The 14,909-nt window shown below is 33.7% G+C and overlaps 3 long non-coding RNA genes across 5 annotated transcripts; 2 read left to right on the top strand and 1 right to left on the bottom strand.

Annotated features, from left to right (window-relative positions):
• The first annotated feature begins 1,674 nt into the window (after window positions 1-1,674).
• LOC139194578 (uncharacterized) lies at window positions 1,675-3,980 on the top strand. The gene is made up of 2 exons (XR_011579552.1): window positions 1,675-1,923; window positions 3,688-3,980. It is a non-coding gene; the product is annotated as an uncharacterized lncRNA (long non-coding RNA).
• Window positions 3,981-4,178: 198 nt separating this feature from the next.
• LOC114824070 (uncharacterized) lies at window positions 4,179-7,133 on the bottom strand. 3 transcript variants are annotated; one of them, XR_003772313.2, is made up of 3 exons: window positions 5,833-7,133; window positions 5,283-5,730; window positions 4,179-4,559 (listed from the first exon to the last, which is right to left on the bottom strand). It is a non-coding gene; the product is annotated as an uncharacterized lncRNA (long non-coding RNA). The 3 variants fall into 3 exon arrangements; XR_011579550.1 differs by having other exon boundaries at window positions 5,283-5,753; window positions 5,833-6,141; XR_011579551.1 differs by having other exon boundaries at window positions 5,283-5,692; window positions 5,833-6,126.
• LOC114824071 (uncharacterized) lies at window positions 4,461-8,057 on the top strand. The gene is made up of 2 exons (XR_003772314.2): window positions 4,461-4,600; window positions 7,746-8,057. It is a non-coding gene; the product is annotated as an uncharacterized lncRNA (long non-coding RNA).
• Window positions 8,058-14,909: the final 6,852 nt, after the last annotated feature.

The following is a 14,909-nucleotide window of genomic DNA, read 5'->3' as shown; positions in this document are numbered from 1 at the left end:
TATTTTCGTAGAGCTGGCAAATGGTCGGGTTTAGTTGGGTTTTGGTTGGATTGACCACAAATTGATTTTTTAATGAGTCACCCGAACTCAACCTGTTAAATTTATAGATGCATGCCTTCGACCCATTTCTTGAGATTTATTCTCGTATAGGGCTTTTCCCCTGTTTTCGAACTAGATCTACGGGTTTGGGTTGGTGTTTTTTGTTGTTAGTGAGTCAAATCCTCCCCCTATGGCTTGCTTTTCCATGTTTTGTTGCTCTTCTCAACTGTTTAGTGGTGGCTCCGCCTTCCTCTAGCGGCCTTGACTCGCGTGTTGCAGTGGACTTGCACTAGTTGCAAGTGGTGAGGGGTCAATGGATGGAATCAAGCCTACCAGAGGATTTCATTTTCTCATATATGTGTAGTTTTAGTGTCGGTTTGTTTGTACAACTTCTAATGGATAATATCTCACCTTACGAGTGATGTGGCCAGTTTGTGAGTGGTGTCTTGATGTGACCCCGATTGTTAGACTTGGGTTTTCATTGTGGCCTCACTTTGCCAAATGATGGTTTTGATGTGGTCTCGCTTGTTTTGGCAGTGACATTACATGGGCTGCAATATAAATTTGGTCCGTCTGCCGTCTTTGTGGCAGATTTGTACGTCAATACTTGTGCTAATGCGTGTGCAGTTGTGGTTGCCAATTAGGAGGTTATTATTAACTCTAGTTCGTGCGAATTACCTCCAAATCAATTTATTTGGTCACCAGAGATTATACCCATGTGGCAACTCTTGTAATTGTTGTGGACTCTTTGTAATTGTGATTCAGTAATGAAATTCTACTATCGCTTCTAGTAAAAAAAAAAAACTTAAGCTGAAATTAAGCTGAAATTGTCTCTCATATATTATATGTATACACTACACACATGCCTTGTACTCAAAGTAGGGAACCACATCATCGTCGCCATAGTCGGATTCCTTGCTTGATTTTATTTTTTCATTCATCAATTCACCATCCATGCCATCATCACATTTGATCATAATTTTTAATTATTTTAATCCAATTGGAAATTATTCAATGCTAATTTTAGTTAAGTTATCCTTTAGCAATGTGTACTCTGACTCAATCCAATCCATAATCTATAGTTTATACAAGCTAAACAAAGATTAATCCATAAACATATGTTTATATTATCTCAGAGGTAGAGTTTGTGAGTTTCCAAGAGCTGTCCATGTTACTAATTGTTTTATCTAATGCATTACAATAAATGAGAATTTAAAGCAACTTAAAACCCTCAAAAAAAAGAAAGTCAAAATCTTTTCTTAAAAAATATAATGTTCTTAATATTGTCACTGGTGTTATGGTCTAGTGATATTTATTTTTACTTGTAAGTTAAAGATTTTAAAATTAACTCCCATAGAGGGCGAGTTCAAGACACATTATTATGATGAGTCCATTGTGTGACTTCTTCCATTACCCACCCTTTAATATAATTTATCGTTGTGTAGCAAAAGGATCAATCTATGTGGGAAAAATTTTGTTACCTAAAGTTTTTATTTTATTTTTTAACAAATACAATGAATTTATACATTACAATTATCCACAAGGAAGAGATAAGAGGGCTCTATGGAGAATGTGGTCAGGAATCCATAATAGAGTCTGACTGCAAGCCACAGCTCTAAACGCATATAGCTCTACTGGGCGTGAGTTTCTTGTTTCGTAATTCCAGAATCTCCTTGTTGAACGGCCAGTTCTCCAAGGAAGTTGTCCATTTATTGAAGGGGCGTGAAAACACATAAACACTCATCTTTATCAGAGCAAGGGGTGATTGAGCTTCCCAAACCCAAGTTTTCACAGGCGTTGGTGGGTCCTTTAGCTTTCTCTTCCTCTTGGATTGCGGCAACCGCTTAAGTGAAATCAAAAGGGGAGAATTTCCATTAATTTCTTGTAATTAATATTCTTCTTCACTTGGATACTTCGTTACTTTCATATGAGACATATAGACATTATGATATGTTCACTTGTAAATGGCTAATAAATTATCCCAATTTAGGTTAACTAACACATGCTCTGGTCTAGTCATATAAATAACTGTTTTGGGACATAGTAGACACTATGTCAACCTTAACCCCCGAGGCCTATATTATATTCGACAACCACTTATCGAAACAAAAAAATTGTATTCAACGAGTGTGACATGTCACATGTGAACAATAACACTCTATAGCAATGTCCGAGATTAATGTATAATTATATATGCATACAGCTACAAATATTAACCAAGAAGCCACAAATAGGATGATTTTTAAATAAGCTGTTGACAAGTACAATTATATTCGTAAATGCACATGGCCAGAAGAATTGATGATTGTTCAACCTTGATCGTTATGGACGATTCTCGTGACTGATAGTTGTTAGCCACTTTGTTATAAATAGGTAAAAGTTAGAGAGATAATTTTTGTTAAGGATATGTGCGAAGCGGGTGTAAAATATCACACTATTTAATTTCGTAACTATAATACAAAAGGATTGCAGATAAAAAGAGGAAGGGAGGAATACTGATATTATTGTTTTCACTTCTTTTAATTGTTGTGTATTATGATCACATATGGAATGCTCTTTATATAGAGCCACATCAGTGAAGGTTTACAAAAATGAAATAATTGTCTTTTGAAAAGCCTCACATATCAACAACACAACTATTCTCAAGTCTTCCTCACTATTAGCTAAAACATATGGGCATACATTCCACAATTTTTACAACAGACTTAGTTTTCTAGTCCATCAAATTGTTGCTTTACCATGTATCAACTAAAGCTTTTAAGTGTAACTGTAAATTAAACACGTAAATAATTTACATAGATTCTCATGTTCGTGTGGAACAAAAAAGATGCTAGTGTTAGTCAAGCATGAACATGTGGTTCAATAACAATTGATCACGTGACGTCTATGCGTAACTGATGCTAGCACAAGTCTCACAATAATGTTTTAACCAGACCTAGATTATAAAGTGCTATTAATTAAGCTTTTGGTCCATTGGGGACTTTACTATACATCCAATAATAACCCTAATAAGATTAATACGTTGTTGCCATTTTATATTATAGTTTAGTAGTATTTCTTTTCGCTTGCAATTTTGAAGTCTTCAGTTCGAATTTTGTGAATTGCTTGATTTATTTCTTTAAAAAGAAGAATAATTGGTGGCTTCGACCTAAAAGTCTACCTTTATGAGGGTCAAGAAAACTCACATAGACACTTGAGCCTCCTCCTAACCACTATTGTGGGATTCACCAACGTTAAGAATCAAACCCAAAATGTGTCGTGCAAAATACGAGCTTGAAATTTTTTCGCAACTACTAAGTCACCATGTAGTATTTTATTTTCTCGCTTCTTAGTGTAAACGTATTCATGTATAGAAAATTAATGCATTGTTAACAGTTTGGTAAAACGCAACAAATAAAGCGTGGTCCGCCCTTGGCCTTATATTCTCAACGGATAAAAAGTTTGGGGAAAACGCATTCAGACACAAACATGACGCGTGGTCCTTGTTTTACTTAAGACAGAATCTAGTCACCCCTTAGTTTACATTCACATTCACATACAATGTACATTCTTATGTTATAGGTTGTTTACTTATCCTAATTAATCACAACTAATCATCCAAAACCCTCATTCATTGTACATGATGGATTTGTCTTTGTGTCAATTTAGGAGGTAAATGCAAAGAATATGAATGGTACCCTATCACGACGGAGACAGTGACGGATGTAGAAAATATAGTGCGAAGTGCACAAAAAGATAGTTTATTCATGGAGGCATTTAGGCGAGCAATTGGTGGGCTTGTTGTCATCAGTCGAACCAAGTTGCACACATTTAAGAAGATATTGACATATGCCGAAGCAATCTGACGAGTGCTATTGAGAGAATTTGTCGAGTGTTGACGCAGCTTGCGAGAGACATTTTGTCAAACACTTGGTGTGCACAAAAAGGACATTTACCAAACATCCAGAGGGTCCTCGTAAGACCTTTCATGTATATTTCAGACAAGAATTCTCTTCCCTCATATTTTTTTTCCCTTCTCTTTACTTCCCAATAGAGGGCGAGTTCAAGACACATTATTATGATGAGTCCATTGTGTGACTTCTTCCATTACCCACCCTTTAATATAATTTATCGTTGTGTAGCAAAAGGATCAATCTATGTGGGAAAAATTTTGTTACCTAAAGTTTTTATTTTATTTTATTAACAAATACAATGAATTTATACATTACAATTATCCACAAGGAAGAGATAAGAGGGCTCTATGAAGAATGTGGTCCAGAATCCATAATAGAGTCTGACTGCTAGCCACAACTCTGAACGCATGTAGCTCTACTGGGCGTGAGTTTCTTGTTTTGCAATTCCAAAATCTCCTTGTTGAATGGCCAGTTCTCCAAGGAAGTTGTCCATTTATCGAAGGGGCATGAAAACACATAAGATCTCATCTTTATTAGAGCAAGGGTTGATCGAGCTTCCCAAACCCAGGTTTTCACGAGCGTTGGCGAGTCCTTTAGCTTCCTCTTCATCTTGGATTGCGTCAACTGCTTAAGTGAAACCAAAAGGGGAGAATTTCCAGTAATTCCTTGTAAGTAGTATTATTCTTCACTTGTAAATGAAAAGTATTATATTCTTCTTATTTTTTTAGCAAGTTGGATACTCTGTTATTTTCTTATGAGACATATAGACATTATGATATGTTCACTTGTAAATGGCTAATAAATTATCCTAACGGAGATTTTATTTGAACCCATGTAACCTCTTTCTACACCCAACTTACTCTCTTCACCCATATTGTTTTTTATTAAAGAATTAATCTCTATTTAAACCCAAATTTATTACCAAAACTACCATCTCAAACCCAATTCAAAATGTTAAGTTATCTTTACACCCATTCCCTTTATAAAATAACATCTGTAATTGAATTAAAAAAAAAAAAAAAAGAGGCGTCATTGCCCCACCCCTCTTCCTAATAGCATTTCCATGGCAACTTTTTTTTTTTTTTTTTCTGCTACCAAACCCAAACATTTACCTTTTTTATTTCTACTGATGTGCATAAGCAAACAATTCATCCCCTTATATTTATCAACAAGTAAGGAAGTTTATAATCTAATAATATTGGTAAGAAGTTTTTCCTTAGAATTTTCCAATTGCAGGAAGTTTAACAAACCATTCGGGATTGATGAAAAAAATTAAAACCCAAATCCTCATCTTCTAAACTTTTAAAAAATTGAATCAAACAAACAAAATATTCATAAATTGAGTCATACCTTAGTTTGAGGATTCAAAACTTCAAAATCACCATCCATAAAAAAAAAGTTTGTTTTTCTCTACAAGACCTATTAGGGCACGTTTGTTTGGCCTCTTTAAGTCTTACTGGACTGGACTGCCTTATGTAGGAGTCCTAGCCCGTGTTTGGTGCAAACAAAGACTGCCTTTAATGAGACTAAGTTGGACTCGCACCGACTAAAAGCTTCACTAGCTGTTCTTAGATGGTCCCCTAGAAAACTGGCGGATTGCTAATCCCGTCTCTAGCACCCACGTCGTCTGCAAGCATGCATCCCGGATCTCCTTCTTCCCACGAACCCAGTTACCAAATCATGCCTTCCGTCCTCTTCTCCAGTCACCAAATCTGAAACGGCTCTGCCCATTTCGTCCCGCAAACCCAACCCCCTATTTGCTTCAAAGATGAATTCATTTAGTTAAGCTTCCAATAAGCTTAATCCACACCATACACAACACTTCAATTCGAAGATTAAACCTTATAAATCCCAAATATAGAAAATATCAAAATCTGCAATAAACCTAGAAATCTATTACCTTGGGTTGCTGTGCACTTCTTCAAAAATCTGTAGGCAAAAAACGAAAGACCGCCAGAAATCCACAATGCTCTTCTCCAGAAACCCAGAAATCTGTTACCTTGATTTGGGATTTTTGTGAAAAAGAGAGCTATCTTTGGTTAGAGGAACAAGAAGAAAGACTTATTGGTCTTTGATCCAAATTAGGCGTAAAATGCACAGCTTCCTCCGTTGAAGAAGAAAACAGGGAGAAAAAGGGGGAAGAAAAGAGGGATGAGAGGGAGACGGTGTGGCGGAGAAAACGAGGGAGAATGGTGGGAAAATGGTGAATGTTTCCAGAAAAAAGGAAGAGAATCCAAAAGGAAAAAAATAAATTAAAAATAAAATAGATAAAATATTAATAGATACATAAAATATTGATAGATATAAATATAATATTATAATTTATTAATTAGTCTGCTTTTTAGTCCGACACTACACCAAACACTTCACTAAGTTAGTCCAGCTTAGTCTAGTCTAAGCCAGTCCAGTTTTGTCCCTGAAACTAGTCCAGTTCGGTACAACAAACGCCCTTAGGGTTTTAGCTAGAATGAACGTAGGATAAACAAGAAGTTATGATATGGTTTAATGGGTTTATTGATAAATTTGAATTTTATTATTAATTTCATTTTATACTTAATAATAATTATGCAATAGGATAAAATAGACAATTAACAATTTAAATTTAAATTGAGTGTAGAAATAAATTACATAGATTCAAATAAAATTTTCCTTATCCCAATTTGGGTTGACTAACACATGCTTTCGTCTAGTCATCTATAACTGTTTTGGGACGTAGTACACACTATGTCAACCTTCTCCCCCGAGGCCTATATTATTATATTCGACAACCACTTGCCGAAACAAAAAATTGTATTCGACGAGTGTGACATGTCACATGTGAACAATAACACTCTATAGCAATGTCGGAGATTAATGTATAATTATATATGCATACAGCTACAAATATTAACCAAGAAGCCACAAATAGGATGATTTTTAAATAAGCTGTTGACAAGTACAATTATATTCGTAAATGCACATGGCCAAAAGAATCGATGATTGTTCAACCTTGATCGTTATGGACGATTCTCGTGAATGATAGTTGTTAGCCACTTCGTTATAAATAAGCAAAAGTAAGAAATCTTTGTTAAGGATATAAGCGAAGCAGGTGTAAAATATCACACTGTTTAGTTTTGTAACTATAATACAAAAAGATTGCGGATAAAAAGAGGAAATGAGAGGTACTGATATTATTGCTTTCACTTCTTTTCATTGTTGTGTATTGTGATCACACACAGAGTAATCTTTATATAGAGTCCTATCCGTGAAGGTTTACAAAAAATGAAATGATTGTCTTTTGAAAAACCTCACATATCAACAACAACACAACTATTTTCAAGTCTTCCTCACTATTAGCTAAAACGTATGGGCATACATTTCCACAATTTTTACAACAGACTTAATTTTCTAGTTCATCAAATTGTTGCTTTACCTTGTATTAACTAAAGCTTTAAGTGTAACTGTAAATTAAACACGTAAATAATTTACATAGATTCTCATGTTCTTGTGGAACAAAAAAGATGCTAGTGTTAATCAAGCATGAACATGTGGTTCAATAACAATTGATCACGTGACGTCTATGCGTAACTGATGCTAGCACAAATCTCACAATAATGTTTTAACTAGACCTAGATTATAAAGTGCTATTAGTTAAGCTTTTGGTCCATTGGGGACTTTACTATATATCCAATAATAAGCCTAAGAAGATTAATGCGTTGTTGCCATTTAATATTATAGTTTATTAATATTTTTTTTCGCTTGCAATTTTGAAGTCTTTAGTTCAAATTTTTTGAATTGCGAGTTTAATACCAATTGATTTATTTCTTTAAAAAGGAGAATAGTTGGTGGCTTCACCCTAAAAGTCTACATTTCTGAGGGCCAAGAAGACTCACATAGACATTTGAGCCTCCTCCTAGCCATCATTGTGGGATTCACCGACGTTAAGAATCAAACCCAAAATGTGTTGTGCAAAATTCGAGTTTGAAATTCGTCCACAACTACTAAATCACCCTGTAATATTTTATTCTCTCACTTCTTAGTGTAAACATATTCATGTATAGAAAATTAATGCATTGTTAACACGTTTGGTAAAACTCAACAAATAAAGCGTGGTCCTTGTTTGGGGAAAACGCATTCAGACACAAACATGACGCGTGGTCCTTGTTTTACTTCAGACAGAATCTAGTCACCCCACAGTTTACATTCATTCACATACCATGTACATTCTTATATGTTATAGGTTGTTTACTTATCCTAATTAATCACAACTAATCATCTAAAACCCTCATTCGTTGTACATGATGGATTTGTCTTTGTGTCAATTTAGGAGGTAAATGCAATGAATATGAATGGTACACTATCACGACGGAGACAGTGGCAGATCTAGAAAACATAGTGAGAAGTGCGCAAAAAGATAGTTTATTCATGGAGGCATTTAGGCGAGCAATTGGTGGGTTTGTTGTCATCAACCGAATCAAGTTGCACACATTTGAGAAGATATTGACATATGCCGAGGCAATCTGACGAGTGCTATTGAGAGAATTTGTTGAGTGTTAATGCAGCTTGCGAGAAACATTTTGTCAAACACTTGGTGTGCACAAAAAAGACATGTACCAAACATCCAGAGGATCCTCGTAAAACCTTTACATGTATATTTCAGACAAGAATTCTTTTCCCTCATATTTTTTTCCCTTCTCTTTACTTCCCAATTTGTTGTAGAGAGAAAGACGAAAAAAAAGTAGTGAGAGAAAGAAGAGAAAAAAACTGTGAGGGGAGGAGAGGGAATCCTCATTCGCCATTGGACGGAGAAAAAGTTTTTTGTATTTGTTGCATGTAGAATATCTTTCACGTTCTTAATTATTTGTTGCTCATAAAATATAGCAAATATGAGACAACTCGTTTGTTTTGAATTCTAATTAAATAAGAGCACGCATAGAAACTCATTATTTTGCTTTAAATTCTCATGAAATGATTGAAATGTGGGTTTGTATGTGCAAAACAAAGGCATTTTTCTTTTTTTTTTGTTTGTCCTCTTTCTGTGAGAAGTATATAAATAAATTATCCATTTTTTTAATAATTTTTTTTGTAAATTATTATCTAAACTATTTATGAATAGTACTTTGTTTGTCAATAAAAAAATTTGAAAATTAATAATTAAACAAAAAATTGAAAATATTTTTTTGACCCCATGTCTCTCACTTCAAACCCTTCTTCCACGCCTAATTTTTTTTTTTTTACGAAAAGTTTTGTTTTGCTTTCTAAAGTATGATATAAATATATATATATATATATATATTATAACAAATAATAGAAAATTTTAATTATACACGTATGACCGTATACAAAGGATACCATTGACTCAAACATGCTCTCGTGTAGATTGACCAAAAATTAAATAAAAACATTCAATAGGTCTTTCTCTTTGTTCCTCTACCTACAAGGAACGGGTAAATATTCCTATTTATGATAAAAATTCAATTAAATTTAGAGAGTTTTAACGAAAATCTACGGTACTATTCACTTTAACGAAAAACCATATTTTTACACTAAAAAGTCAAACCTGATACTATTCACTTTACCCTTTATTTTGTCCTTATCATTAAAACTCAAAGTTTTCAATTAATTTTCATTAGTTTTCCTTTAAATTTAGTATGAGCTAGGTTTGTGGAGTTCGAAATTCAAATTGAACCCGGCCCATGATTAACATCTAATTAACACAAATAGAGGCATGCCACACAAGAAGTTGATTAATATATGTCAAACTACTTGCATAACATTTTTATATCGAGATAACACACTTACAACAAGTTATGTACCATCTTAATGAGTACACTTACAACAAAGTTACGTATTGGTAGTTAGCAATGAATTTTAGGTTCGTATTGCACATAACATGTCATAGGTTCGATTTTTGAGCTGATGAATCACACAATGATTGCTAGGGAGAGGCTGAAATGCATATACGAGTCTTATTGCCCCTCAAAATATTGGAGTGTCTTGATGAAGTCACCAGCTGGTCTTCTTTTTTAAAAAGTGATGATGAGATAAGTTATATAAAATATAAAACCTCACAATTATATATTGTTCTCAACTTTTAGCAAATGTTACTCAAATTTGAGATGTGCTCGTTAGGCAAATTGATAGAATAATTCACCGTTAATGAAGATGATTAATGTGTTGATTTATATATAATGAAGAGTAAGACTCAAAATCATGAACTCCATTCATCGAGATTCAATATCTTAAGACTTTGACGACATAATTTCGTTAATACAATTTAAATATGTCGAATTCCGAATAATAAAAATCTAAATCCATTGGAATTATCAACAAAAATTGAAATAATAATTCACCTCTCTCTCTCTCTCTCTCTCTCTCTCTCTCTCTCTCTCTCTCTCTCTCTCTCTCTCTCTAACTTAGTGGGATTGACGAGATTGACAGAAGAAGCCAAACGCTGTTCCTCGATGATGTTGACCTAACGCACAAAAGGCCAAACACGATGGTGGGGCCCCCAAGATGCTACAAAAATTAGCTTCCAAACGAAACAAACACTCTATTCCCCCTAATCAATACATAGATTTAGACGCTGGAGTGTTAAAAAACAAAGAAAATTATGAAAGTTAAGAATATTTGTGACACAATATTTTATAATATTGCTAGGAGAATTGACGTTAATGTGAGGTGACAGATAGTTTATAAAAGTTCAACTTTTAAGAGACTTCCCTTAAGAGAAACTCCACCGTTGCAAAGGTTCCCCCAGGCTATTTACTATTTAATCCACCTAGTGAACAGTAACTGCCTTAATAAACAATAATTGTCTTTTGCATCTCCACCGCTACATTGAATAGCCCTGGCAATAGTTAATAAAATATTATTATGTTTTAATTTATAATTAATATTATATTATTTACTTTGTACAAATTAATATTATATTATTAATTTATCTTTTCCTTTGGAAACTTCTCCACTTCTTCCTTTGTCTGAAACTTCTCCACCTTCCACTTCCTTTTGAAACTTCGCCAGATGCACCGCCATTTCCTCCTCTGTTTGAAACTTCTCCACCTTATTCTCACACTGGCCCGCCATCTCTGCTTATGCTGATGATGCAGAAATTGGGTTCTTGAAATTCAAGCGAACGGGTTAATCGAGGAGATAAAGATCTTGGTGTCAATCGAATTGAGATTATTCCCGACGCTCGAGATGTATGCGATGAGGAAAGAGTTGTGTGAAGTGAGAGTGAGAGGGAAAGCCGGGTCTGCGGGAATATATGGAGGCCAGAAAGGCAGAAATGCAGAGGAGATGATGGCTAACGTCGCCCAGACGTCAGCCTTGCGTCACGTAGCCTTAGGGCTCTCGGGCTGGCAACTCCTACCGGGCCTCTCCCTCGAGCCCACTCGGGCTCCATCGCTAGCACAAGCTCGACCTCCCCACTCGGGCTCTTTGGCCCTGTTTGAGAGCCAGTCCATCGGGCAATAGCCTATGGTATAACTGCTCTAACATTTCTCCATCACCAATATTATTCTAACTTGATTTATTATCAAGCGTTGGGTTTATTACAAAAGGTTTCAATGATATTATGGGTAGAAATTCTAAAATATTAATTGTATATTATTTTGTCATATGACCGATGTAGAATTCTATTCTCCAACATATACAAAAAAAAAATTAATGAAATAGGTGTCTTATCATGACAATGTTTTAGGCAATTAGCTTCATATGACTTTATATTATTGGCTTAAGACACTACAATAACAATAATTCAGTACATAAAAATTCATCTCCTATTTCGCGCACACCGTATTATAATCTAGTTCTGATTAACCTGTTTTGGCCTACTAATAGTTGACATTAATCATTGGCTTGGTTATTATTTAAATATCATTTTAGGCAGAAAATCAATAAAATTAGAGACCATTTAATCATATGCATCAAGTATATGTAGATGACTGAATTATACATTAAATGTCGATTAACTCTTTTGTTTCTTATTAGTGACACATAATCTCTACCAATTAATAAAACATTTATTGTCAACCAAAACCCTATGAAATTATCAATTTAACCCTTTAATTAAAACAGAACATGAATAAGAAATATGGGGCAAAAATGTAATTTCACACAACCAATTTTGTTATTTTTTTTGGGAGTTTTAACGAAAAGCTCACGGTACTGTTCACTTTAACGAAAAACCAAATTTTTACACTAAAAAGTCAAACCTGGTACTATTCACTTTACTCTTTATTTTGTCCTTATCATTAAAACTCAAAGTTTTCAAGCCATTTTCATTAGTTTTCCTATTTTTTTTTCTCTTCAAAACCTCACTTACATGTAATCATAACATATCTCTAATTAAAAATAAAAAATAAAAACTTCACACTCCCACATTCTTTATCACTCTCTTCCTCTCTCCTTCTATTTCAAAAACAAAAATAAAAAAATTTCTCGCACACTTTGCATTTGGTAAATGAAATGATTTTGAAAAGTTTTGTTTTTACCCACTCACACTTTCTGTTTTGCGCTCCTCCAGGTTTTAGGTAGACTTACTGTTGGTGGCATTTGTGGATCTTGGCGGTTCTGACAAAGTATAATATTCGTAGGACTTCTTCTGGTACTGTATAACTAGTACTTGTCCTACTGGACTGCACCTAGACTTCTATGCTCTGATTAGGTGTATTTACACTTGTATCTCATTCCTAGCACTTCCTGCTTATTAGTGCACATTAATTAGCTTTCGGTTCTTATTTATTCGTATATTTCATATCCTTAATGCTTCTGCACTGTGCACATAGCTACGTCACTCTCACGTGACGGCCAACATGCCTTGATTTTAGGTCGGGATGTGTCATGTAATCACAACATATCTCTAATTAAAAATAAATAAATAAACTTCCGACTACCACATTCTCTATCACTATCTTCATCTCTCCTTCTATTTCAAAAACAAAAATAAAAATTTTTCTCACACACTTTGTATGCGCCCATATGCTAGTTTAATTTAAAATTTTAGGGAACTTTAACGAAAAACTCTAGATACTGTTCACTTTAACGAGAAATCATATTTTTACACTAAAAAGTCAATCATGGTACTACTTACTTTATCCTTTATTTTGTTATTTTCGTTAAAACTCAAAGTTTCCAAGCCATTTTCATTGGTTTTCACTAAATTTTAATCTCCATAGCGTCATCCTAATAATAAAAAGAAAACTAATGAAAATAGTTTGAAAATTTTGAGTTTTAATCAAAAGGATAAAAATTTGTTGTAAGTAACTAATATCAAAAGTGATATTTTAGAGTAAAAATATATTTATCGTAAAAAATAAACAGTACCGATAATATTTCGTTAAAATTCCTGATAATAAATGCATGGACATGGAATTACAGCCAATAAATGTGTACGTAATGACGTAATGTTGCGAAAAAAAAAGCCGTGTGTTTATCGTTTGCTGTGCTGAAGATACATATGAAAAGACAAGTGTAAGCAACACGGCATTATGTTTGGTATAGTTTGTCTTTGTCTGTGGCGTGGCGCATGCTTACCCACCTCTCACAATACGACAACGTATACGTCCAAATATTACAAAGCACTCAACCAATATTTTATTTTATTTTATTTTTGTCAAATAAGAGTTTATAGTAATTGTGTTTTGGACGGTTGTTTAATATTTTTAGGCATCAAGTTCAAGGGCACATACTATGTTTGGCTTTTCATACACCGTGTTTTATTTTGTAAACTGTTATTAGCACTTCAAAAATCTCATTCTATATTTTTTATAAGTGTATTTTTCTTTCTAATTATATAAAGTTTGAAGTGTCAAATGAGATTTTTTTATTGCTAATAATAATTCACTTTATTTTTAGTCATCAGATAAAGTAAATGAAACAAAATTAACGGGCATAATTAAACAAGGTTATAAAAGAGGTCGAAAAGAGCATGTGTTTATCATTTGCCATAAGCTTAAATGTTAAAATAGTCTCTATGTTTTACCCTCTCTGTCAAATAATTTGGTCTTTGTGTCTTTAATTTGGCTAAATTAGTTCCTATGTTTATCTTACTTAGCCAATCCTACTATCCTAGACAATTTGTTAAAGAACCGTTAAGTTATGATAGAAATGAAATCCCGTTGTAAACCCAGTAAATGCACGCGAGATCACATGATTGATGATGATGCTTCAAAATATTTACGCGTCAGATTGTCTTGCGAACATCTAATTTCCAACCCAGCAGATAAATGTCTGAGTCTTTTGGCGTGAGAAAATAGTTTGAGGCGTCGTTACAAATCATTTGATCTCGCGTGCATTTAATGGTTTTACAGTGAAATTACATTTTCGTTTCAATTTTAACGGTCAACAAATTGTCTAAAATTGGCTAAGAAAAGTAAATACGATGATTAATATGGCCCAATTAAAAACACGCAGAATAAATTAACTGATAGAATAAAAGACAAGGACCATTTTGTCATTTGAGCGTTTCCCTTAATATTATCATGGAAACAAAGACAATACAAGCTGGGAAGCTTCTGTGTGTTTGGTAATGAGGAATGCGTCAGTCCATTGTGGACATCCAAAGCCAGTTGGCAATTTAAACAAATTTGATCATGTTTTCATTGTTGTTTCACTCACCAACAAATTTTTATTGTTTTCTGATGAAAAGTGAATTTGTCCTTGATCTAGTTCTTGTGTCTTTATCATTTGGATGGCATAATGTTTATTCTTTTCTAATTACTTTATTATATCACATTGTTTAAGATAATTTGTAAGTTGTTGCCGGTTGCAGATTTTATTCGTAATTTACAAAGTTAAACAAGCTCGTAAAGACGAGAAAAATTTTTTTGATGCGAAAGTTATATTAGGGTTATTTTGGTGAACAAATAAGCCGTGGACATTGAACTTAAAACTAATTGATAAAAGATAACGAAATCAAAGACAGAGCTAAAAAAAATTTATATTGGGGGTAATTGGAAAAACAACTAATAAAATCTTATTATGGTCTGCCTTATA

Source organism: Malus domestica, chromosome 03 (assembly GCF_042453785.1).
Source record: "Malus domestica chromosome 03, GDT2T_hap1".
NCBI classification, from domain to species: Eukaryota; Viridiplantae; Streptophyta; class Magnoliopsida; order Rosales; family Rosaceae; genus Malus; species Malus domestica.
The sequence above is the reverse complement of the archived record's forward strand: the minus strand, read 5'-3'. Positions and strand labels throughout refer to the sequence as shown.